Raw genomic sequence first — 27,391 nt, 5'->3', positions numbered from 1 at the left:
TTCTCTTCTGTCTCAAATCAACTACTTCCTTTCCATCCCCCTTGAAGCTGCTCCCATCCTCTCTTGTCTAGATTACTCTAGTCATCTCTGAGATAATCTCCCAATTTCAGGGTGTCTCATGTGGTCACCATCATTATCCAGTGATACTTCTGTAGAAGTTTTTATGGGGGACATTATTACTGCGTTGTAAATTCATTTAGTGTCACAATTCTCTGAATTAGATAGTATTGTCATCCCCATCTAACAGATGAGGAAGTAAGTAGAGGCACACAGAAATTAAAAACCTCGTCCAAAGTTACACACCTAGTAGGTGTCAGGGCTGGCTGGCCCCAGTGGCCCTTAGCCGCTATGCTGATCCTGGATTCTTGTTGCTCAGAAGCTTCCTCTTCCCTACGTCACTCATCATTCAGTCCAGAAGCTCATTCTCCTAGGCCTGGTAGATGAGGCCCCCGCCGTGTGATTTCTGTATATCTTTCTAGCCCGGTGTCCTGCAGTGTGTCCTTCCAACAAATTGGATTTTCCTCATATCCCATAGGGGCTTCCCTGGTGACTCAGATGGTAGAGAATCTGCCTGCAATGCGGGAGACCCAGGTTCGAGGCCTGGGTCAGGAAGATCCCCTGGAGAAGGGAGTGGCAACTCACTCCAATATTCTCGCCTGGAGAATGCCATGGACAGAGGAGCCTGGCGGGCTACAGTTCATGGGGTTGCAGAGAGATGGGCATGACCGAGTGGCTAACACTTTCACTTTCATATCCCATACAGGCTTTACTCATGCCGTCCCTCTACCAGAAAAGCTTCCCTTGGCAGAGAAGCCTCTGCCATCCATGCTGTTTGTGACATTGTGCTCACTGGGATTTCCATGCCCAGTCCAGAGGGCATCACCTGGTACCCTGGTTTGTAGGGCTCAAAGAAAGAGGAGCACCTTCTCCATCTGTCTTGTCTGTAAACCTCCTCCATTTCTCTGCGGATACTTCCTTCAGGAAGTCTCTTCCTTCTTTATCAGAAGGAACCTTTACTTCTTTTGGCCCATCAATGCTTTAATAGCACTCTCCCCATCCAGCATGTTTTACTGGCTTTTATAGGTGTCCTTCCTCATGATCTGTATGCTCTTTCAGGGTTCAGGATGTGGCTTGCACAGCTTTATGATCTCCAGGGTACTTTGCATATCATAGACATTCAGAATGTGTCTGTGGAGTGAGTGAATTTCGGGCCCCTGGGATTCAGTTACTACATCCCTTGGAGAGCTAGGTGAACAGTGTCCAGTGTGGGTTCACCTGCAAGAGCAGCTATCTATTGCATGGACTCTGGGTTCTGCTCTTTATTGAATTTCTTCCCTCTTACAGCCAAGATCCTTCCCCTTTATTTCAAACCCAGTATAATGCAAATTTGTATAGCCATCTTATAAGCAAATTGGCTAAAACCCCAGGTATGCTGGAAGTCCAGTGACCTTGGACGTGCTTTTTAAAAACTGCATGGGGTTTTAGTGCATGGAAAGAGTTATGTTAGAGGAACTCAACTCCTGCCAAATCAGAGACATGTATTATATTTATCTTCTATTCTGGCTGAGTCGGCATTGTGGTTGGTATGTTTGGGGAGCTCCCCTCCACGTACCTAGACCAGAGGAAGATGATGTATGTATTGGCCAAGCCTCCTGCTAAGCACAGGGAGGGTGCAGTGTGACCACTTAGTTTGGTATGCGGAATTTGCTGGAAGAGCCGCTCTTTGCACTTCACAGATGATTGAGGTGTCTGAGACCAGACGACCCAAATCGTACTAATCCTGCTGATGAGAAAATCTTGCTGCTCCCTCCCAGCCTCCTGGCCAGCCACTCCCACCCAGTGTTCCTCTATGTCAGCCACACTCAACTGTCCCTTCTGCCTGCATGCCTTCACTTCCTCCTGCATCTACTGGAATATGTTCTTGCTGCCATTCAGCTGGTGCTTCTCTCTAAAGAGGAGAATGTGCAGCGTTTCACAGAAGCCTTCTCGACTCCTGCAGGTTAATACAACTAAGCCTTCTTTCCCTTCTCCTAGTTCCCCATCGCCTCTCCCACTTTGCCTTAGCATTGATTGCGTTGCCTTCTATATCTTGGACCTACTCCACTCTCTCCCTGAGTCCCTGGAGGGCAGGAACTGGATCTTATCTGTGTATCATGCCTGGTACACGGAAGCTCAGAGCGTGCTTGCACAAATCAAAGTATTTGGATGTGATAGTAATAGTTAGCATTTGCCAACTGCTGTACCTGTTTGGTTAACAGAGGTGAGTTCTGGTGGTTCATAGTCACTCATTTTGGGTGTCTTCAAGTTACTTTTAAGGGTATGGAGGAATGGTCCAAAATAAAATATAATTAAGTGTATGTTAATGAAAACATACCACACATATGGCTTGTGAAGTAGACCTCCAGTGGGTGTCTGTATGATGGCTGAGTTAACGCACAAGTGAGTGGGTGAATGGGATGAGCCTCCGTCCTCTGGGAATGGGGAAAGGGAGGAAGGGGCTGCACGTCTTCACTGCTCTCGAAGCTGCACCCGTTGCTCAGCTTGAAGGCTGAGGCAGGAGCTGAGCTGACAGAAGCTCCCCCAGAAACCACATTTCTTCTTTCTCATCGTTTCTGAGAACCAGCAGGTCTTGAGTATCACCTCACATGTTCCTAGATCCCAAGGTTTGACCTTGGGATCAGAGTCCTAGAGTTCTACCACCAGATTCCAACATGGAACGTGCACTGCAGCACCCCAGTCTTCAGCTCACAGTCCTCCGTGACTGTGACTGATATCGCTGTGGAGTGACGCATGTGGAGAAGGACCAAATGCTCCCCCTGGTTAGTGAAATACTGGGGCTGGGTGACTCATGCTTTTAGGATGCACCCCAGTGGGAGTGTGAATGGTGCAGTTGTCAACATTTTGCATGCATCTGTATATGTTTATCTAGGCAAACATGAGAAAGACCAGTTTTTTCCCACACTTCTGATGCACACACAAGTGAAGAAAATTTCATCTTCTATTGTGAGAACCATGGTAGCAAAAATTGCCAAAATGTTGGTTTGTATGCAGCTGTTACCAAAAGTTATGTGTTGTAAATATATACAAAATTCTACTTATTCAGTAGATAACATTTTAGAATGATGCTGTACATGTAATATACAGTGTGGACCTTATTCTACAACATCGTCTTTTCATTTTTATTAGTTACTTGTAATGACATGGGTAATAATTCTTAGAAGTTTACTTCTTCATGCTGCAGTTTGTTGACCACTCAGGGAAAGGTTGAGCTCGATAATTCAGATGAGGCAATAAATCACTTTTTTACGTTTGCTGACGAAATCCATTACCTAAATCTCTCAAATATAATTTGGTACCCTCGCCTGTATCTTGTTGAAACTTTTACAATAAATTGAATGAGCTCCATTAGGCAATATGAGTTTGTGTTCTCACTGTGCGTATTTACAAAGGCTAGTAGAGTGTCAGTGATGAAATCGAAACTTAGTTTGAACTTAGTGTGCGAAATGAAATAAATTTGACTCTTGAAATTTTGCATAAATATGTGTCAGAGCCTGGTACCAAGCATCTGGGGATTTTCAGAGCTGACCTCAGAGAACATTGAATTATGTTCCAGGATACATTTTAACAGTGCTTTCCTCCACAAATAAAAGCCTAAATTAGTCAGTGAAACCACTCTTCAACTCCCTCCAAACTGAACATTTCCTAGTAAGACATGTAATCCAATTTGAAATAAAAATTTCCTATTGTCCTGAGTTTAGGTTTCTGGTTTGTTTAATTGTATGGATTCCTGAAGCTATAAGGAAAAGGTTAAATAGGTATCATTTGAATTATTTTTGAATCAGGATTTTGTATTCCTGAGTTATATTCCTTTGTATTTTTTATATTCTAGGAAAAATAAAAGGGGAATATATTAGATGCTTTATTTGGAATTAAACTTACATTCATGAGAGCAGCCTCACTGTGTTTATAATAAATAGTTACTATAAGAAATTCAAATACCACTTTTTACCTGTGTTATATTTTGGGGGAGTGTGTAATCTTTCCTTTGGCAGATGGTGATTCTGCTGTTAAAAACCATTACCATGATGGAGTTCCCTGGTGGTACAGTGGATAAGAATTTGCCTGCCAATGCAGGGAATGAACACAGGTTCGATCCCTGGCCCAGGAAGATTCCAACTTGCCACATAGCAACTAAGTCTGTGCACTACAACTGCTGCATTTGTGCTCTAGAGCCTACACTCCACGACAAGAGAAGCCACCACAATGAAAAGCTCTTGTACTGCCACAAAGAGTAGCCCCTGCTTGCTGCAACTAAAGAAAGCCTGCATGCAGCAACAGTGACCCAGTACGGCCAAAAATAAATAAATTAAAAAAAATTAAACCAAACAAAACACTGCCATGATATTTTTAAAGCCGACAGTGGAGCTTCAGGGCAGCAGCCTGCTGTGCTGAGTTAGAAACTTGTCATTGAACCGCTTTCCTACTGGCTCCATCTAGGACCCTCAAGATCCTCTGGGGTGGCTGGACCAGATGTGACACTCACCATACACGTGCTCCTGCAGTTCCCGAATGCTCCAGGCTCGAGTGGGAGGGGCAGCCTGGCTGACCCCAGTGCAGTCATGGTGGGCACAGCCGTGTCTCCTGACACTCCCCAGGACAGTCCTCTTTTCTCAGAGAAGAGCAGCTGTCAGCCCCATTTTATTCTGATGGGAAAGCTAAGCTGAGAAAGGGCCTATAAGATTGGCCCAAGGTTGTCCCTTGACCCCGACCCCAACACTCTTTTTTCATCAGGTGATTCCACACTTGCAGATCTCCCTAGCTGTGCCTAGGAGGAGAGTTGTCGTTCATAAAACACGTTAGCTCCAAATTGTTAACTAGTTGGAGATTTTTCAGAAAGCTTAAGAAAGGGAAAGCAATAACAACATTTGCAACACTTTTTTATTTTATTTTAAGCAGTAGCATGCCAGCGGAAGACTTGTTTACTTGCGGTACTGTCCTTCTGTGCCTGGATGTTCCCCTCATTTTCTGTGGAGGAGACCAGTTGATGTGTTCTTTTGAAAACACTGGACCCGAGACCTTAGGATCACCCTTCCACTCCTCACACTTTTTCCTTTGGTGGCCAACCAGCTGCCTGCCTCAGTGTGTCAAAGATGAAATCCCTCCCCTCAAGGATGTGCTGGAGCTGTCTGAAAGCCATTTTAAGGCACATATTCAGTGTAATGATGGCTCTTGAATGAATATTCTGTGCCCCAGAATATTTCTATGATTCTTCGCTGTCAGCTTAAATAGAAGTCACTAGACAGAAGCATGTTTCTTAAGGATCACAGGTGTATCACAAACACCCACAGGAGTGTTGACCGCTCAGAACAACAGGGCGTTGAAGGCTGAAGAACCCCATTTTAATATACTTTTAGAATGTGCCTACTGTTGTGTTTGTCTCAGCTGTCAGCTTCTCTCCCTCTGGCAGGGGCCCCTTCTCTACTTTAGACCACCATAGGTGGTCCCCGCCAGCTATGTATGCTTGCGGGAAGCAGACATTAAGCAGCTTAGAATTGCAAATACATTAAGAACAAATTTCCCTGGTGACTCAGTCAGTCAAGAATTTGCCTCTAATGCAGGAGACACAAGTTCAATCCCTGGGGTTGGGTAGATCTGCTGGAGAAGGGAATGGCTACCCATTCCAGTATTCTGGCCTGGAGAGTTCCATGGACGCTCCTGGAGAGGAGCCTGGTAGGCTGCAGTCCATGGGGTTGCAAAGAGTCGCATGCAGCTAAACAATTAACACTTTCTAAGAACAAACAGAGCAGAGCAATCACCTTAGTGATGTAGCTAGTCTTGGGGAGGTCACCTGTGAGTGAAGCATAACTGCTGTGGCAGGTCCCAGAGTCCCTTAGAGAACAAGAATAATTGAAGGGGATATCCATTCAGTACATAGAAGGTTATATTTGCTAACCCCAACCTTCCGCATCACCCCTCCCCCAACCCCCTCCCCCGTGGCAACCACAGATCTGTTCTCTGTGTCTGTGACTGTGTTTTTGTTTCATAGGTAGGTTCATTTGTGTTGTACTTTAGGTTCCACGTATGTGAACGTGAGGGATCCGTGAGGAATTTTGCGCATGCGCACGTGCTCAGTTGTGTCCGACTCTGCAGCCCCATGGACTGTAGCCTGCCGGGCTCCTCTGTCCACGGGATTCTCTGTCCTACTTGAGGGGATCTTCCCGACCTAGGGATCAAACCCAGGTCTCTTGTGTCTCCTGTGTTAGCAGGCAGACTCTTTACTACTGGCACCACCTGATTCCACATGTAAGTGATGTCATAAGGCATTTGTCTTTCTCTTTCCCACCACTTTGCTTTACGGTCATCTCTAGTTGCATCCATGTTGCTGCAGCTGGCATTGTTTCATTCTTTTATGACTAATATTCCACTGTATATGTGTACCACATCTTTATCCATTCATCTCTCAGTGGACATTTGTTTCCATGTCTTGGCTACTGTGAATAGTGCTGTATGAACACAGGGGTGGATGTATCTTTCTGAATTAGAGTTTTGTCTGAATATATGCCCAGAAGTGGGATTGCTGGTTGGTCGCTCAGTTGCTAAGTCATGTCCGACTCTTTGTGACCCCAGGGACTGCAGCACACCAGGCTTCCCTGTCCTTCACTGTCTTCCAGAGTTTGCTCAAATTCTTGTCCATTCAGCCAGTGATGCTATCTAGCCATCTCATCCTCTGCTGCCCCCGTCTCCTTTTGCCTTCAGTCTTTCCTAGCATCAGGGTCTTTTCCAGTGAGTCGGCTCTTCGCATCAGAAGAGCTGAAGTATTGGAGCTTGATTGCTGGATCACATGGTAATTCTGTTTCTACTCAAACTAGGACTTTAAAACATTCATTAATAAAGGAATAGTTGAATAAACTCCAGAAAAACCATGTAGTGAATATTATAAAGTTTTGGAAAATGATAGGTCATCTTGTACTAATATATTGTTATGGAAAGATGGTAAAGCACTTACGTGAGAAAATTCGATTATGGATCAATATGTGTAGTGTGATCCTATTTTTAGTATACATATGTGTGTTTATGAAAGGAGTGCATGCGTGCTAAGTTGTTTCAGACATGTCCAACTCTTTGCAGTTCCACGGACTGCAGCCCACCAGGCTCCTCTGTCCATGGGATTCTCCAGACAAAAATACTGGAGTGGGTTGCTACACCTTCCTCCAGGGGTTCTTCCTGACCCAGGGACTAAACCCATGTCTCTTACATCTCCGGCATTGGCAGGCGGGTTCTTTACCACTAGCACCACCTGGGAAGCCTCCCCTTTTCCTTGTCCTTAAAGACTACAAATAGGCCTTTCACTCTCCTAGGTTTTACTGAGAATCATTGAAACGAAACTGATGAAGCAAAGGTAACAGAGTAACAAAGGTAAAGTGGCAGAGATGAAAGAAGCAAGGTGACCAATGAACAACAGTAACAATGAGGCAGGTTGAGGTCCCTCAGAGGCTCTGCTCCTACAAAACTGTTGTCCCTAGCCTTGGTCCCAACTCCTGGTCAGATTCCTGGACTCGTCTGTCACTCCCCAGGGTTGAATGTGCCAACCTTCCTCTCTTCTCAGCTCCCCTCTCCATGTCCTCCCAATATCTTTTCCCATCAGGTCCCTCAGCCCAGCGTTAGGCATCCGAGTGTAATTAAGGTGCCCTTGGCTAAATGTGTAATGTCCGTGTTCTGGCCCCCTGGGGAGTTTACATCTTTTGAGGGATACTCTCTGTAAAAGCCGTATACAGGGGCAGTCATCTTAAATGATTTCTTCATGGGCTCACTCTTGTCCTCAAAGTCTTCCACCTGCCCGTCCATTTGTCCTTTCATCCCTTTCTCCTTGCTCCCTTGATCCAATAATTAAGCTCCTCCTTGGAGGATCACTGGTCCAGCCCTCAGACATGAAAACATCAAGGGCCTCTCAGGCCTTTCGAACCATCACTGGCCCTGCCCCCTTCTGTGAGCCCTGTTTACATTTCTGCACTCACTCAACTTTGGTTGATGCTCACGCGTGACTCCTACCCCAGTTATCTACTGAGTGCCAGGGCGTGCCAGGCACTGTCCTAGGCACTAGGGCTATAGCTGTGAGTGAGACGGACAAATCCCTGCCCGTGTGGTGCTTGCCTTGGGATGGAGAATTGAGTGGTCCTCAAGTCACCGATTCTGGCTTCTGTTTGGGACCATGTAGCTGAGTATGGTTTGAGCACCTTCCTCTCCCCACAGACTCCTTATTACTGTAAATTCCATGCCCTGGAGTCATTCCTTCTCCAGAGACACAGGTGTGACGATACCTTGAGACCTAGTGTAACCAGCAGAACAGGTGTGAGAGAGAAGCTGTCGTTTCTGTAATAGTTCAGAGGGGCTTCTAGAGGGATTGGAGAATGGAATCTAGCCTGGAGACTGAGGCTGGGGGAGAGGGCAGGTGTTGGGTTCAGTTGGTGGTTGAAAAGGGGAAGCAGGGGTAACTGCATCTGCTTCGACTGGGTGCTGGTCACACCTGTGGGACCCGGGTCCCCAGGTCACAGGTGTTCTGCTCCTGGGAAGCTTGTTTCTGAAAGTAGCAGCAGACCAGCCCCCATCCTGGGGAGCAAGTGGGGCTCCTGGAGGGTCTTCACCAGGAGGGGCTGGGATCAAGGGGTCACCTCCTTTGCGTGATTTGTATTCTATGTTGGGTTGCCAGATAAAACACAGGATGTCCAGTTATATCTGAATATCAGAAACAATCAGTACTTCTTTAGTAATAAATCTGTCTCATGATTTTAATTTCAGAGAAGCAATATTTGGGTCAGAGTTATAATACAAACATATTCATGTGTTTACCTGAAATTCAAATTTAACTGGGCATCCTGTATTTTATTTCTAAATCTGGCAACCCCAGCGCTGGGGGTTCCTAGCTCAACAGAGGTGGCGAGGAAGATGAGGAAAAGGAGGATGATAATAACCCTAAATCAGCTTTTTTTTTTTTTAATAAAAGCTTGACACGGGACTACTGTGCTCACTTCCTAGTTTACCTCAAACTGAGACTGTAATTTGCCTCCTTTTACTAAGAAACATCACAAAGAGGTTGTAGCTTAGTGACTTGGGCTAGTTCTCAGCTCTGGTGAGAACTCCAGCTGGTTCTCTCTGCCCTGCCCTCATTTTGTTGCGTTGGAGCAGCAGGACAAGCAGAATCACTCGGCCCCTGTGCAGCCCCACTTACTCTCTGAGATAAAGGGGATGTCTGAGGGGGTGCAGTGGGGAGTGTGGCTAGAAATGCCCCAGGTTTTCCTGCTGTCCTTGGGCCACTTATTTCCTGCTGATGTCTCTTCCCCTTTCATTGGGTACCAGGGGTCCTTGATCCTGAATCCTTGAACTCGAACCATTGATCGAGTGGTCCATTTGTGTTTTTCTCCTGGGCTCCTTTTAGGTTTTGTCTTTTTTCTAGCAATGCTTTTATTTAAGTCAGGGGTCAGCAAACTTTTTCTGTAAAAGGCTAGATAAATAATAGTAAAGTCAAAAATAGTAAATATTTTTGACTTTGCAAGCCATGGGATCTCTGTCTCTGCTACTCAGCAATGCAACTGGAGTCGGAAAGCAGCCAGAGATGAAATGCAAACCAATGGGCGTGGCTGTGTCCCAATAAAATTTTGTTTATAGATGCAGAAATGTGAATGCTATGCAATTTATTATTCTCTTGATTTTTTCCAACTATTTAAAAATGCAAACACCATTCTTAACTCATGGGCCATACAAAAACAGATGGCAGGCCAGATTTGCCAACCCTGTTCTAAGTCAGCAGCAGAGACCATTACAGATCTGAAGCCTGGCTCTAGTCCCCCACTTATGGGCTGAATGGCTTCTCGCCCTGAGGTTACAGCTGCTGCTGCTGCCACCAGGTGACTGAGTGGGCTGGGATCTTAGGCAGTGGGTTTGCATTTCAGCTTCATATGATATAAGTACAGACCCACATCCCAAAGTTTGCTATACAGAAGAGGTTCCCATGTGGGTTTGTAAACCTCCTTTATTTGTTATTTTTTTAAAAAACTTTTAAATTTTATATTGGAGTATAGCTGATTAGAGCTTCCCTGGTAGCTCAGTTGGTAAAGAATCCTCCTGCAATGCAAGAAACCCCGGTTTGATTTCTGGGTTGGGAAGATCCCCTGGAGAACGGGATTGGGTACCCACTCCAGTATTCTTGGGCTTTCCTGGTGGCTCACATGATGAAGAATCTGCTTGCAATGTGGGAGACCTGGGTTCGATCCCTGGGTTGGGAAGAACCCCTGGAGAAGGGCATGGCAACCCACTCCAGTATTCTTGCCTGGAGAATTCCCATGGACAGAGGAGCCTGTTGAGCTACAGTCAACGGAGTTGCAGAGAGTCAGACATGACTGAGTGGCTACGTGCAGCATAGCTGATTAACAGTGTTGTGATAGTTTCAGGTGGACAGCAGAGGGACTCAGCCATACATGTATTCATGTACAAGTATCCATTCTCCCCCAAATTCCCCTACCATCCAGGCTGCCATGTAACATTGAGCAGAGTTCTCTGTGCTATACAGTAGCACCTTGTTTGTTATCCATTTTAAATATAGCAGTGTGTACCTGTCGATCCCAAACTCCCTAATTCTCCCTGCCTCCCATCCTTCCCCCCGGCACCCTAAGTTTATTTTCTAAGTCTTGTAAATCTTATTTTAAAAATGAGCCATTAATGGTCAAGTCTGTGCATAGAGTCAGTAGTACAGTGAACATACAGGCATTCCTCGTTTTTTGATGCTTTGTTTTCTTGTGCTTTGCAGGTACTGCATGTTTTACAAATTGAAAGTTTGCGGCAACCCTGCTTTTATAGGTGCCATCTTTCCACCTGCATTTGTTCACTGTGTCTATCACAGTTTGATAATTTTCACAATACTTGAAACTTTTTCATTGTTTGCTCTATTTGTTATTTTTATTATATTTGCTGGGGTGATCTGTGGTTGTTTCTGTTACTGTTCTAATTGTTTTCAGACACTATGAACCATACCCATTTAAAACAGTGAACTTAATCTATAAATGTGTGAGTCTGACTGTTCCACCAAGTGGCTGTTCCCTCATATCTCTCCCTCTTCTCAGGCCTCCCTGTTCCCACAGAAATATTAAAATTGAGCCAGTTAATAACCCTACAGTGGCCTTTGCTCAAATGAAAGGAAGATCATACCTCTCTCAGTTTAAAATCGAAAGCTAGAAATGGTGAACTGCGAAGTGAGGAAGGCATGTTGAAAGTTGAGACAGGCCCAAAACTAGGCTTCTGGCATCAGTTAGCCAAGTTGTGAAGGCAAAGGAAAAGTTCTTGAAGGAAATTAAAAGTGCTACTCCAGTGAACACATAACGATAATAAGAAAATGAAACAGCTCTGTTGCTGATTCATGGAGAAAGCATCAGTGGTCTGGATAGAAGACCATACTAGCCACAACCTTTCCTTAAGTTAAGAAATAATCCACACCATGGCCCTAACTGTCTTCAATTCTATGAAAGCCACTATTGGTGAGGATGCTGCAGAAGGGAAGTTTGAAGCTAGCAGAGTTTGATTCCTGAGGTTGAAGGAAAAAAACCGTCTCTACAACATAAAAGTGCAAGGTGAAGCTGCAAATAAGTGCTGATGTAGAAGCCACAGTAAGTTATCCCAGAAGATCTAGCTAAGATCATTAATGAAGGTGGCTGCACTAAACAGCAAATGATCAGTGCAGACAAAATAGTCTAATATTGGAAGAAGCCCAGCTCAGTCTTTCATAGATGGAGAGGAGAAGTCCATGAATGCCTAGCTTCAAAGACAAGGTTAATGCAGCTGGTGATTTGAAGCTGATGCCAGTGCTCATTTACTGTTAGGGAAATCTTAGGGCCCTTAAGAATTATGCTAAATCTATCCTGCCTGTACTATGTAAAAGGAAGAATAAAGCACACCTGGAGACAGAATGATTTTCTGAATATTTTAAAACCATTGCTCAGAAAAAAAGATGGTTTTCAAAATATGACTTTTCATTGACAATATAACTGGTCACCCAAGAGCTCTGATGGGGACATACAATGAGATTTTCATGCTTGTGAATACAGCATCTATTCTGCAGCCCTGTGGATCAAGGAATAATTTTGATTTTCAAGTTTTATTATGTAAGAAATACATTTTGCAAGGTTATAGCTGCTGTAGGCAGTGACTCCGCTGATGGGTCTGGGGAAAAGTAAATTGAAAACCTTCTGGAAAGGATTTACCATTCTAAATGCAGTTAAAGACATTCAGGATTCAAGCAAAGAGGTCAAAATATTAACATTAAGGAAAGTTTGAAAGAAGTCGATTCTGACTCTCCTCGGTGACTTTGAAGGCTTTAGGACTTCAGTGGGGGAAGTAATGCAGATGTTGTAGGAATGCCAAAAGAAAGCCTAAAAGTGTGACTGCATTGCTGCAATCCCATGATAAAACTTTAACAGATGAGGAGTTGCTTCTTATGGATGAGCAAAGTAGTTTCTTGAGGTGGAATCTATTCCTAGTGAAGATTGTTGAAATGACAACAGAAGATTTAGACTATTACATAAACTTAGTTGATAAAGCAGGGTTGAGAGAAAATTGACTCCCATTTTGAACGAAGTTTTACGGTGAGTAAAATGCTATCTAACAGCATTGCAGCTACAGAGAAAGCATTTGTGAAAGGGAGAGTCAATCCATGTAGTAGCCTTTCTTGTCTGATTTTAAGAAATTGCCAGAACCACCCCAACCTTCGGCAGTCACCACCCTGATCACTCGGCTGCCATCAACAGTGAAGTAAGACCCTCCACCAGCAAAAAGATTATGACCTGGGCTTCCCTGGTGGCACAGTGGTAAAGAATCCACCTGCCAATGCAGGAGACGGGTTCGATTCTTGGTTTGGGAAGAACCCACATGCCACAGAGAAACTAAGCCCATGCATCACAACTGCTGAGCGCGTGCGCCACCAACTACAGAAGCCTGTGCACCCTAGAGCCTGTGCTCTGCAACAAGAGAGGCTCACACATCGCAGCTAGAGAGTAACCCCTGCTCTTTGCAACTAGAGAAAAACCTGTGCAGCAATGACAACCGAGCACAGCTGAAATAACTAAATAAGTAATTGAATAAGAAAGATTACAACTTGACAAAAGCTCGGATGGTGGTTAGCACTTTCTAACAAAGCGTTTTGAAATTAAGGTATGTGCATTGCTCTTAGGTATACTGCTATATTGCACACTTAATCAAGTACAATATAGTATAAGCGTTGTTGTTCAGTCGCTCAGTTGTGTCTGACTCTTTGTGACCCCATGGACTGCAGCACACCAGGCTTCCTGGTCCTTCCCCATCTCCCAGAGTTTGCTCAAACTCATATCCATTGAGTCGATGATGCCATCCAGTTATTTCATCCTCTGTCATCTACTTCTCCTCCTGCCTTCAATCTTTCCCAGCAGTAGGGTCTTCTCTAATGAGTTGGTTCTTTGAATCAATTGGCTGGCCAGAGTTTTGGAGCTTCAGCATCAGTCCTTCCAAGGAATACCCAGCATTGATTTCCTTTAGGATTGACTGGTTGGATTTCCAGGATCTTCTTGCAGACTCTTGCAATCCAAGTAGTATAAGCATAGCTTTTATTAATATATGCACTGGGAAGCCAGAAAATTTGTGTACCTTACTTTTAGTGTGCTATTTGCTTTATTGTGGTAGCCTGGAACAGAACCCTCAATATCAAGATACAACTGTAGTTTATAGTGACCATAGGCAACAGTATCAGGAGTAATTTGGGGCTAATAAATAAGTAAGCAGAGGAATTGGATATGAAACACTTATATGTCTCTGTTCAAATGCTGCCTTCTACATACAGATGTGTGTGTTTGGTACTGTGTTTTTAAATGGAAAGATCAGTTTAGGTTTGACTTTCTGTCACCAGATAGAGTCTAGCTGTACCTGAAACACGGATTAGGAGGCAGGGCCTTTCATTCCTGAGTGTCCTGACTGATGGGGGTCTTGTGTTTTATGGATATAAGATGTGCTGGGTGAGGAGAACAATGGAATTACGCTTCCCACAGAAATCACTCCTGGACTGAGAATCGAGTTTGCACGTGTGCCCTGTAGCATTCATTCCTGCCGAGTGCTAGGAGATGGGTGGTTATTAGGTTATGTCAAAGTGGTGTTTGCCTTAATACACGATCCTCCTGCAGTAACTCAATAAGGGGAGGTGGAAGGGGCGGCAGGGAGAGATGTGGTGACCTGCGTGTTTCTGAAACGTGGCACATCTGGAAGTCAAGGAAGCTTCGTGTGGTGATATCAGGGAGTTCTTTGGGACCTGCACCCAGACCTGTGGCAGGTTTGAATTCACGAACACTGGCATCTCGTGTGAGGCAGGACAGCTTAATGGTCAAAAGAACAGCAACTGGGCCCAGACTGCCTGGCTCCTGGCTCCTGGCTCCTAGCCCACCAGTTTCCAGCTTTTCGCCCCTGGGCAAATTACTTAACCTTGCTGTTTACTGAATAGTACAATAGGGGTATTAATAGGAGTTCCTACCTCATAGACCCCTGTTGGAAGAGTAAAAACGACTTAATGTACGTGAAGCGCTTAGGATTGTGCCTGGCTCGGTGCATCTTCATTGAGATAAAAGTGTGAAGAAGTGGCTTTCTTTTCCTTTGACCTCATGCTGTGAAGTCCGGAAAGTACAGCTCTGGGAGGAATGGGTCAAAACAGGCTCATAACTCCACCGCCTCCTCCCACCTTCTCATACAGAGATGCATGAGCATCCTTGGGAAAGATCCTGGGGGTTCTTTGTGACTAGTGGTCCATGGATGATGCTTGGCCCTGACATGACCCTTGGCTCACCTGCTGGACCTGTCACTTGTTGGCTGTGGGACCTTCAACAGCTTCCTCCCCTCTTGGAACAATGAGACAGGTTCGTGGGCATCTCCACAGTCCCCACAGGACTGTCTTGGGGGCATCAAAGAAGACAATGAAAGTGATAGGCTTTGTAAGGTGCAAAGTTGCTCTTCAGAGGCAAGACGTCCTTGTTCCTGTTTCTCACTGTCCTCTCGCATCCCCTTGGTCTCTCTCCCCCTCAGCACTTGTGTGACAAGGGCTTTGAGATCATGTTTATAGAGTGATGTGGTTCTTCTGTAAGGATTTAGCTATCTCCCACTTTTTTTTGGTGGAATTAATTGGCAAAAGTAAAGTTTGAAGTTGTGTGATAATAACGTTTTGATTTCGTGTATGGGCATTTCTGAGTCCAATTCCTTCCTTTCCTTTTCTGTAAATTACATTCTGGTTTTATCCCTGTAGGGTTCTCAAGCATAGGGCAAGGCTAGTCTAAAGTCAGATGTTTTTATATTTATTTTACTGTGATTCAGGCTTTTCTTTTTAAAGGAGAAATACCATAAGTTTCAATAACCAGCATCCTAATGGTATCTAAAGTATCTTCATCTACCCTGCTTTGGGCTGAGTAATATAAATTTTACTTCCATATGCTTTACATGTATCAGCGTATTCAATGAAGGGCAGTTCTTTAACTTTTAAGAGTTGGAGAAATTCGCTCTGGGATTTTCTTGGAGTGAGGGTTGTCCAAGAGTCTTTTGAGCAACCGCTGCTGAATTGTAGTTACTTTCTGTGACTCTCTTATAGTGACATTTCCACTGGCCTGAGTCACAAGCCCCCTCTTCAGAGTCTCCGCAGGAGCGGCAGCCCCTGTTTGCTCACCCCCAACAGAATAGAAGAAGAGTAGTTAGTTTGAGGAGGTGATAGAAGGTGCCCGGGGAATGGGGGAGGATGCAAGGGCTTGCTATAGGATGCTATGGAGGATGTCCTTGTCCCACAGTGAGAGAGGGAAGGAGAGGGTCCTGCACACATCATTCAGGGTAGGATACTGTCCCACAAGCTCCCCGATATCTGAGATGCTGCTGGTGAGTCAGTCTCACGCCTTGCTGGGCCTCTGCACAGTTCCTGGCCACGCAGAGCATCGCTCAGCCCCTGAGATTCCGTGCCATATGCCTGGTTCCAGAGGGCTCTCGGCACACTGCTGTCTCTCCCCCTCCTCCTCTTCCACTTTTTTGGTCAAAAGGCCAGGCTAGGGACAAAGATGATTTTGCACCAAAAAGAACAAGCCGTGCTGAGATAAGTCTTGGCAGCCTTTTCAGAATCTGATCAGGGAGAAGCCCTAGGTTGGAGGTGCAGTGTAGGTAATGATTTAAGCATCAGATAGCTTGACCAGCTCTACCAGTCTGGAGCTTTGAGCCCTGAGACTCTGTGACTTGAAAATTCTGCTTTGGGAAATGAATATTGGGGGCATGGCCTCCCAAAGGAGGGGAAGGCAGAGTGGGAGGAACATTTACTTGGTAGCATTGTCCATAATGAAAGTTCAAACCCTTCCACTCCACGGGCGGGGTTTGCTGGTGAATGGAACTGGCCATGGATTCCCTAATCTGTGTCCTCCTCAAAGCATGAATGAGTCCTTGAATCCCCAGAGCCGGTTGCTCCATAAATAGTTACTGAAGTGATTTTGACTATAGATTTCTTTTCTTTGGGAAGAAAGTTTGAAATCTAACTCTATCATTTTTCTGGGGCCCTGACAGGCCAGGTGACCTTTCAGATCCTAGCTGGTAATTGGTCCAGCTGGAGAGTCACCCCCAGCTTCTCCTTCTAAGGGAGCGGCATTTCTCTTCATATTGTGTTGTTCTAATTAAATCATGGATAATGTCTATGGCATGCTTAATTTCTAATTAGGTGACTTTATGGATCAATTTGCATTTAATGTTAAATCTAATGTGGAAATCATTAAAAAGTTTGATCCCTGGGGAGAGGAATAGATACTTATTTTGTGTCTATTAAAAATAACAAATATATGCCCTGTATTAGCACATGAATTTTTTTTTATGTGGAATTGGAAAAAAGTAGAGAATGCAGGACACTTAGGTAGTGTGTGTGCTTGTGCACTGGGGAAACGTCTAATGTTCAGATTTTACAGTGCTTCCAGTTGTACTAGGTACCATCCACTGGAACTTGACTGCATAGCAGTCCTGTGGTAAGTCCTTTAAGGGCATTGTTTTACTTAACCCTCAAAACAACTCGGAGAAGGCAATGGCACCCCACTCCAGTACTCTTGCCTGGAAAATCCCATGGACGGAGGAGCCTGGTAGGCTGCAGTCCATGGGGTCGCTGGGAGTTGGACATGACTCAGTGACTTCACTTTCACTTTTCACTTTCATGCATTGAAGGAAATGGCAACCCACTCCAGTGTTCTTGCCTGGAGAATCCCAGGGACAGCAGAGCCTGGTGGGCTGCCGTCTATGGGGTCGCACAGAGTCCGACACGACTGAAATGACTTAGCAGCAGCAGCAGCAGCAGCAAAACAGCTCTCTGAGGCGAGTATTAGTATTATCCCCCATTACAGATGAGGCAGCTGAGGCTTGGGACATGAAGGCCTTGCAGTTAGAAGATGGTGAAGGCAGGGTTTGAATCCAGGCCAGTTTGAGTTCATAATCGATCTTAACTCTTGATTAGATGGGGACATGAACCCATGGGTGCTCAATAACTGTAGTCAGTAGAACCCTGCAAGTGGTCTGGGTGTAAAGTCCACTGGCGTCTAAAGTGTTTGCAGCTGATGGGAATTTGGGGTCAGCGTAAGCGCCACCATTAGTGCTTTCAGGGAGAGAGATGGATCCTGAGGTGAGCAGCTGAGGCTCTCACAGCATCCACGGGCTAAAGAGGCAGTTCCTAGCAAGGGCCACTTCCTGTCCACAGCTTGGTGTAAGGTTGGCCCCGGCGCTCCCTCTGGGAAACCTCTTCAGGTTTACTCCACACCTTTGAACATGTGTGTACAGTGTGTCTCCTTTGGACAGTGGATCCCCTCTAGGACGTTCTTTTAGACTTTATTCATTCTCTTAGTTTTCATGTTTGACTACCTTGTATTTAGTGAAGACTGTAGAGAATGTGGTTTTGAACCCAGAGTCTCTTCCTTACTGACTAAGTCTTTAGGTAAACCGTTTGGTCCTAGTTACTAGTCTGTTGGATGTCGTCTAGTCTGCTGGATGTCTGAGGACCTGTGAGTGTGGAAGCATGCGGCCCACATGGTGGGCATCGTGTGCGTTTGGTAAACAAGTTCTCCATTCCTTTCTCCTGTAGGAACAGTGTCTGTTTATGGATGAGATGACCAGATCCAGGAGCCCTCACATTTTTTTCTGGCTCTTGCTGGTACCTCCTGTTCATTCACTCAGCCACTGTTGACGAACGCACAGCATCCCGGGCCCTCTTCTAGCGTCTGGGACACAGCATCACTGCGTAGGACACAGGGGATGCTCTGTACCCCACCCCCACATCATGGGCCTTTCTGCATGGTGCGGGCAGACAAGCAAGCAAAATAAACATTACGTGTAGTTGGATGCAAGATATTGCCTCACTACCAGCTCGAGCAGCCATTTACGTCTCTGCTTCTTCAACAGGTGGTTTGAATACCTATTATGTTCCCAGCGCTATGCTAAAGATGGGCATGTGAAACTGGATAACATTTGGGAGCCCAGGACTTATTTCATCAGAAAAAGAAGTGTCTGAGGAACACAGATTACTGTCTTGTGTTTTTCCATCTTAAACATTTTCACTCTTTGATGATGAATACTCATTTGAACAAGTACAAGCTTCTAAACCCAACCTCCTCTCCAATCCAGGGACCTTCTTATGTGTGGGGAGATGGACGTATGAGTTGGGTGTTTGGATCTGGCAGATGTTTGCAGGAGTTTTAACTGTACTGTGCTGTGCTTATTCTGTCAGTCGTGTCTGACTGTTTGAGACCCCATGGACTGTAGCCTCCCAGGCTCTTCTGTCCATGGGGATTCTCCAGACAAGGATACTGGAGTGGGTTGCCGTGCCCTCCTCCAGGGGATCTTCCCGACCCACGGATCAAATCCAGGTCTCCCGCATTGCAAGTGGATTCTTTACCATCTGAGCCACCAGGGAAGCCTAAGAATACTGGAGTGGGTAGCCTATCCTTCTTCAGGGGATCTTCCTGACCCAGGGGTCTCCCATATTACAGGCAGATTCTTTACCAGCTGAACTACCAGGGAAGCCCAGGATTCTTAATTAGTGGTTCTCAAGTATTCCTGTGCAGAAGAAGGGCCTGGGCAGCTGGTTGAATTCAGATTCAGGTGTTCCACTCCCAGATACAGATCTTCCTCAACGGGGTTACATCCTGATATTCCTTACCTTTTACACACTTTAAGTGTAAAGAAAAATCAGACTTCTGCCACGTAAAATTGAGAAAGTTCTGCATTACAGGTCTTCCTCCCCTTAGGATGAGTTATATCATAAAACTGATAAAACCCATCCTAAATTGAAAATAGTGTAAGTTGAAATGCATTTGATATACTCAAAACCTACTAAAGATCACAGCTTAGCTTGGCCTATCTTAAACGTGCTCAGAACACTTACCTTAGCCTACAGTTGGGCAAAATCACTTAACATAAAGCCCTTTGTATAATAAGTGTTGCAGTCTCGTGTAATTGATTCAATACTGTACTGCAAGTGAAAAACAGACTGGAAGGGGAAGCAGTTTCCCCTTGTTATTGCTGTCCAGCATCATGAGATAGTATTGTACCACTTATCGTAACCTAGGAAAAAGATCAGAATTTAAAATTTGAAGTATGGTTTCTATTGAATGTGTGTCACGTTTGCACCTTGCAAATTTGAAAACTCTTCCAGTTGGACCATCAGTATGTCTAGTAGAATTGTCTCTAATTCACCAGGTCTGGTTTGGGACCATTTATCTGAGCTTTAACCTGCTTTACAGGTGAGTTGGATACAGGCTATTTATGAACCATACGTGGATGGTTCCACACAGTGCTGGAAGAAAGTTGAACGTCTTCATTTTATTAAGGAGGAAACTATTTCCCAGAGACAGGAGGGATCTTGAAACTAGCAGCAGCAGTTGATAGGACGGGCTGGGGCCTTGGAGCAGAATTGATGTAAAGTTTCATCCTATCTGTCGTTTGTAGCTTAGTACAGATTTGGGTACCTCCTCCTGCTTCTCTGAGCATCTGTTTGCTCATCAGCCTACCTCACTGGCTGAGAGATGTGATAGGAGGGACCCAGGCAAGCTTAGGATAGAGACTAGTGCTAGATATTGTTCCATGTCCCAAATTAGCATCATGGTTTCCCAGATTCCTGATTCATCCTTTGAATGCAAGTTGAGCAGCTGCATATGCACCCAATGATTTTTCTTTTTTCACAAGATAAAATGCTATAACCACAATAAAAAGATTGAAAGAAAGAAAAAAGTTCACCCACAAGCTCGCTATCCTACCACAACTGTTTTCATTTTTCCTTTTAACCCTTGTCTGCATGCAGACATATTTCTGTATAGCTGTAATCATATGTAGACTCAATTTTGTATTCTACTCTTTTCAGTAAACCTTAAGCAAATGTTTTCCAAATGGTTACATAGTCTTCAAAATGATTTTTAATGGTCTTACAATCTGTCATCCCACAGGCTGAATTTATTTAACCATTCATCTATTATTGGACATTTAGATTCTTTTTTCCCCCTACAGTTTTGTGCTATTATAAATAATACTTGGAGATATGGCTTCATCCTTATTGTAGATTAGTTCCTTAGGGTGGATTCCCAAGAGCAGGATTTCTGGGTTAAAGGGCACAATTTTTTTTTTTTTTGGCTCTCGATGAATATTTCTAAATTGCTTTCCAGAAGACTTGTGCCAGTTTACAATGCTACCAGCAATGCAGTAAGGTACTAGCTTCAACCACTTGGCCTACATTAGATAAAGTCACTTTTACAAAGGTTTGGCTCAATGATACCTCATTGTTTACTTGGTATTTCTTCAATTATGGTAAGGTTGAATCTGGCTTTATTATTATAATGCTTTTTTCCTGGCGGTGCTGGTTCTTCTGTGTAGCTCGCAGGCTTCTCTAGTTGTGGTGTGTGGGCTTAGTTACCCTGCGGCATGTTGGATCTTAGTTCCCCAACCAGGGATTGAACCCACACCTGCTGCGTTGGAAGGCAGATTCTTAGCCACTGAATCACCAGGAAAATCCCTATTATTATCTTCTTTAGATTTGCTGCTGCTGCTGCTAAGTCGCTTCAGTCGTGTCCGACTCTGTGTGACCCCAGAGATGGCAGCCCACCAGGCTCCCCCGTCCCTGGGATTCTCCAGGCAAGAACGCTGGAGTGGGTTGCCATTTCCTTCTCCAATGCGTGAAAGTGAAGTCGCTCAGTCATTTCTGACTCTTAGTGACCCCATGGACTGTAGCCCGCCAGGCTCCTCCGTCCCTGGGATTTTCCAGGCAAGAACGCTGGAGTGGGTTGCCATTTCCTTCTCCAATGCGTGAAAGTGAAGTCGCTCAGTCATTTCTGACTCTTCGCGACCCCATGGACTGCAGCCCACCAGGCTCCTCCGTCCCTGGGATTTTCCAGGCAAGAACGCTGGAGTGGGTTGCCATTTCCTTCTCCAATGCGTGAAAGTGAAGTCGCTCAGTCATTTCTGACTCTTAGCGACCCCATGGACTGCAGCCCACCAGGCTCCTCCGTCCATGGGATTTTCCAGGCAAGAGTACTGGAGTGGGGTGCCAGTGCCTTTTCTGTCTTTAGGTTTACTTTCTTTTTTTTTGTTTTTGTTATAGGCAGGACCTAGCCTTGTGAGGTCAGATTTTCTGCTTGGAATTTTTTAGATTCTTAGATTTTATAGTTCAAAAAAGAAACCAAATTCCCAGTACCTAAACCCAGAGGCCATCTGGATAATAATACTTTGGACATATTTGGCAGTTGGAGTCACTGTTTGGGATCTTACTGTCCTTGCAGGTCACTGGTTAATGGGTGATCCTTGCAAAGGAGAGGGGCCCTTCCCCTTCTCCTTAGGGTCCACTTTGTTCTTTCCTTTTAGCATTCAGCACCCCGCTTCTGTCCCCCACCTCCCCTGTAAGCACTGTTTTTGTCCCTTTGGAGATAAAACATGAAAGGATCATCTTTTCAGTCCTGCTTCTTCAACTTTAAAATGCAGGTTGCCTAAATTATGTAGTACGGAACCAGGATAAAGAAAATCACAGCGTTGTAGCAAATTGCTTTTAACTGCACTGCAAAAGCAGTCGTTCTCAGAATCGCAGGAAGGTGTATTTGAGGGTGTAATCTTAGCTTGCGGTGAAGGGGAGTCTGACTTGTTTTTCAAGTTGGTCTTGAATAACTTTGTTCTTTCTGGAATGCTCACCATCCTCAGCGTGACAGAGGTTGCTTGATGGCAAACTCTTTCTCTGTGATGTACATACCAGGGCCGCAGAACTGGTTTGTTTATTTGCCTGGGGTAAGTGATTGAAACTCCTCCCTTTTGCAGCAGCGCCCAGCACGAGATGGGTGACTCTGGTCCCCCAGGTGTCCTTACAGTGGCCTCTGGGATCACACGATCCCCTCTCCAAGGACCATGAAAGGGGTAAAGGACGTGTACTCCTCTGAGCAGTAGACACAAGTTTCTCAATGTGTGGACCTTGGGTAGTGCCGTCCCAAATGGGCCACCGTCTGGTGTTGGCTGAATAGCCGGACGTCTGTACGTAAGAAAATGGTCATGGCTCTATTGCAGTTTAATTTGTTAATGAAACAAGACGGAGTGCATTTTCCCCTCCCGCACACCTCCCGGGCTATTTGAGATGAGGCACAATTAATTTATTTGTACTGTCTGTGGAGGCGTATGCCAGCTAATGTAGTGCAAGAGCTTTTATCTTTCTGTTTGTAATGAAGAGGGGCAGGCTGCTGGCACATTGACAAGGATTACTGATGACTCATTCTCAGACTGCAAAGTGCTTTCTTCTGAAATAATAAGACGCATGTACACACATACACGTACATGCAAACCTAGTCCCTGTTTGAAATAGGCAGAATTAGTATGGGAAATTTCAGACACCCCTGAAAACGTTGCAGGAGAAAGAAAGGACAGATGAAGCTCCTCCTCCAGCTCCTTGGCTTGGCCTGCCAGAGGTCAGCACCCCTTGCTCAGTGAGTGGGGGCCCTGCCCCTCTGAGATAGACACTCCCTGCCTAGCTCGGATGCCTGGCTCCTTTGTGCTGTCCTCTGCGCTCCAGTAGGCAGCCTGTCCTATGGCCACCTCCCAGTGGGGCCTGGCAGACAGATGCCTGTTTACCTGGGGGGCCTGCCCTCTGGACTGCTTCCTACCCCAGATCTCTGGGCAGCATGTCTGGGGCTTGGCTTTGTGCAGCCATGAATTCCGGGCCTGTTTGATGTTTGCCCAGGAGTAGAGTGCGCTGGGTTCCTTCTAGCTTTTCCCTGAGTTCCCTAGGCCTGGGCTTGGCCATTGGCAGTGTTATTTGTGGACTGCTCTGTCATCTCACTTTGACATGCTTTGGAAGAAGTATTTTCCATAATAGTTTACATTCGCTTGGTCCTTTACAGTGTATAAGGCATTCTGGCCATTACAGCAACTCTGTGACCTGGTTATTTTGTTGCCCCTCTTTTATGGATAAGGAAATTGATGACCAAGTGGCTAGTAATGGCAATGAAAACCAGGACTTTGGAGTCTGAAACATGACCTTGTGATCTTTTAATGATATTCATTAATTAAAGGCAAAAATTAACCATTTTCTATGTAAGAAATTAAAAGATGCTTGCTCCTTGGAAGGAAAGCTGTAACAAACCTAGACAGTGTATTAAAAAGCACAGACATCACTTTGCCAACAAAGATATATATAGTCAAAGCTATGGTCTTTCCAGTGGTCATGTAGGGGTGTGAGAGCTGGACCATAAAGAAGGATAAGTGCCAAAGAATTGATGCTTTCAAACTGTGGTGCTGGAGCAGACTCTGGAGAGTCCCCTAGACAGCAAGGAAATCAAACCAGTCAGTCCTAAAGGAAATCAACCCTGAATATTCATTGGAAGGACTGTTGCTGAAGCTAAAGCTTCAATACTTTGGCCACTGATGGAAAGAGATGACTCATTGGAAAAGACCTTGGTGCTGGGAGAGATTGAGGGCAGGAGGCGAAAGGGGAGGCAGAGAATGAAATAGGTAGCATTACCAACTCAATGAACATGAATTTGCACAAGCTCTGGGAGATAATGGAGGACAGAAAAACCTGATATGCTATAGTCCATGAGGTTGCAAAGAGTTGAATATGACTTAGCAACTGAAAAAGAACAGTGTAAGAAACATAAATGATTGGCTAGGGAAGCTATTCAAGAATTACATGAGAGGGACTTCTCTATCAGTCCAGTGGTTAAGACTTCGTTTCCATGGCAGGGGGCCTAGGTTCTATCCTTGGTTGGGGAACTAAGGTCCTAAATGCTTCTCAGTTCAGTTCAGTTCAGTTGCTCAGTCATGTCTGACTTTTTGCGACCCCATGAATTGCAGCACGCCAGGCCTCCCTGTCCATCACCAACTCCCGGAGTTCACTCAGATTCATGTCCATCGAGTCGGTGATGCCATCCAGCCATCTCATCCTGGGTCGTCTCCTTCTCCTCCTGCCCCCAATCCCTCCCAGCATCAGAGTCTTTTCCAATGAGTCAACTCTTCGCATGAGGTGGCCAAAGTACTGGAATTTCAGCTTTAGCATCATTCCTTCCAAAGAAATCCCAGGGCTGATCTCCTTCAGAATGGACTGGTTGGATCTCCTTGCAGTCCAAGGGACTCTCAAGAGTCTTCTCCAACACCACAGTTCAAATGCTTCTAGTTGTAGCCAAAAAAAAGAGAAAGATATACACGAGAGAACAGAGACATTTTTGTAGTTCTCTGGAATAGCAGGAAGTTTATAGGATACTTTTTAAAGACCTGAAGATAATCTGTTTTGCCCCCTTTTGCACTGGTCCAGAGAAATAACCTCTCAAGTGCAGTCTGAGTGTTCCTTCCTGTGTCAGATGGCTGGTCAAGCTGGTTGTGCAATGTGGGCTCAGGGTAAGTGCCCCATTTGGTACTGTGACCTAGGCGTGAGCAACGCAAGTTGCTCCATGGCCTTGTCGACTTTCACAGGTGAAAGGAACCATGGAGATTTTACAGAGGAGGAAACTATGGCCTAGAGAGAGAGATTTTGTGTTAAGAGGGATTTCATTCATTTATCCAACCATCCATCCATGCATCTGGCAAATATTTATTGAGGCAGTACTATGTTGGGAGATAAGGCTTGGGCAATGAATGAAACAGAGTCTTGTTTCAAGGAACGTCCAATAGTCGGTAATACAGGCAGGCACTCACAGTATGGGGTTAGGGTTTGGAGGTGTGAAATTTTGGGGGCTCTGTCGGGGGCGTAGCCACAGAGGCTTCCTTAAAGGAGTGGTGGCTACAATTAGACTTGAAGGTTGGAGCTGAAAGTCACTGAAACATTGAGAACCTATGTCAGCTGAAATCTGGGGCCTCCCCAAATTCATATCCAGCAGAAACTGGTGCCACTGAAAAGGCTTTATGTATGTCCTTTAGGTACTCAGAAAGAACAGGTGTTAGGCTCCCTGAGACTCAAGCATGTGTAAGACATGCTCGCAATAGGTCCACCCTGTGCAGTCCATAGCCACCAGCCACAGTGCTGTTCAGCACCTAGAACTGAGTTGCTCCATCAGTGTGCAGTGGCCGCTGGGCTTTGAAGACTTGGTACTAAAGAAGGTGAAATACCTCAGTGGCAATTTTTTTTATATTGATTACAGGTTGAAATAATATTTGCGTGTGCTGGGTTAATAGAGGTTACTGAAATTAATTTCACATTTCTTTTTTCCTTTTTAAATGAGGCTAGTAGGAAATGTGTGATGACATGTGTGGCTCACGCTGTGTTTCTGTTGGGCAGTGGCGCTGGGCGGAGAGACGCCCGGGAGAGGAAGTGGGTCGGTGATGAGAACACAGGGTTTAGAAGAGATGGGAATTGGGTCCGGAGGTACAGCCTGTGGCAAGCCTGTGCGCCCCTGCCCTTCTCTCTAATGTGGCACTAACAGCCTTACAGCCTGAGAATAAAGTCAGAATGCCTCTGAGAAGTGCACCGTGGTGTGAGCTGTGATCCTCCTGATAATAAGACAGGTTAGTGGGAAGGCAGGATATCCCATACAGTATATACTGATGTTTTACAAGGCAGATGAGAAATTTGGCCAGTCACAGAGTAAGAGGCTGGAGTGTGGGAAATGCGTGCAGTACACAGTGAATTACAGACTGGGGGGGGATCTGTGTGACATGCCATGGATAAGAAAATTCCATTTCTGTTGCACTTGGCTTGCTCTGCTCCAGGAATTCCCTCATCTCTCACACTGGAGTTTGCATCCAGGCTTTTTATAGTCCTCGTTTCTTGTTTTGTTTAGTCTCCAAAGGTCAACAAGAGCTAATAACCATTTCTTTATTTCTTTTTAATCTTTGGGTATTTAGTATTCTAATCCTAAAACTCAGCACTCATTAAATGCTTGATGAATGAATTGTCATCATTCTATAAGTTTTTATTGAAGACCTAGTATCTACTGGGCTCCAGAGATACTGCACTGAATAGAAGGCCAGCCCCCACCCCAAGATGCTCACTGTGGGGAAGGAAACAGTTACTAGTCTAAGGTAGAGAGGACCTACAGGAGAAGTAGAAAGGTTTCCTAATTGCTAAATCTTGTGACCGGAAGGATAATTTGGTTAAAGATAGCAAAGGAGAGAGCTTTGAGACAGTTGCAGCTGACTGGAGTATGCTTTCTTCTAATTCCCCTTTGGACAATAAAATCCAAGAACTGAGTTTGCCTGGGATCCTACCAGCCCCCGAGGGTTTCCAGCACTGTGGCAGTATTCCATATTAGTATCCTGTTTGTATGTTAATTACATTTTCTGTTGTCAGTTTACAGACCCCAAAGATGTTGCAGAATTCTTAGAGCAAACTGATAGCCCTCCCCATTGGGAGTGACCTGGGCTAATTGGAAGCCTCTTGTAAGACTGGTGGGGCAGAGGCAGTCTTTTAAGGGCCAAGTAGGGGCTGTCTGGGGGCATGAAGTAGCTGTGACCTGGCATCGAGGTGGCAGGCAGGCAGACTGTCATTTCAGCGGGAGATAGCATCTGATACTCATCCCTTCGGGCTAGTCTTATAATAGCGGCAGATAAATAAGCTGCCTCCAGTATGTTCCCAGAATATCTCTGTCTGCAAAATGTCTTTGAGGGGATATTTGACTTGCGAGCATGTGGTTGATAAAATAAATACATTTTAAAAATGTAAACCTCTCTGTGAGAGGTTTCGTCTCTTCTGTCCCTCGGGAAAAATCAGGCCCTTCTTGAACCTCTTTTCTTTCCTCAGTGTAGAATTCCTGCCATGCTTTGTAAGAAGAAGTATTTTTGGAATGTAACACCTGCAGAAATATGAAGGGGCTGTGCCCAAACCATTGAGCTGTGGCTGTTGTGTGGGTGGGTTCTCCGTGGTTTGTGAAGAGTCATCAGCCCTGACACC

At 45.2% G+C, this 27,391-nt stretch overlaps 1 protein-coding gene across 9 annotated transcripts in view; it reads left to right on the top strand.

The window, feature by feature from the left end:
* Nucleotides 1–27,391, top strand: part of TEAD1 (TEA domain transcription factor 1) — a 268,937-nt gene that overhangs the window by 30,525 nt on the left and 211,021 nt on the right. For 4 of the 9 annotated variants that reach the window (XM_060399881.1, XM_015101012.4, XM_027979375.3 and 1 more), the window contains exon 1: nt 1–27,391. This exon is cut by the window's left edge and continues 29,889 nt beyond it; it is cut by the window's right edge. The exons of the other annotated variants lie outside the window; for them this stretch is intronic. The gene's annotated coding sequence lies outside the window, so the exon portion shown is untranslated. 9 annotated transcript variants of the gene reach the window in all.

Source organism: Ovis aries, chromosome 15 (genome assembly GCF_016772045.2).
Source record: "Ovis aries strain OAR_USU_Benz2616 breed Rambouillet chromosome 15, ARS-UI_Ramb_v3.0, whole genome shotgun sequence".
In the NCBI taxonomy this organism is placed as follows: domain Eukaryota; kingdom Metazoa; phylum Chordata; class Mammalia; order Artiodactyla; family Bovidae; genus Ovis; species Ovis aries.
This window is presented reverse-complemented; position numbering and strand designations above follow the sequence as displayed.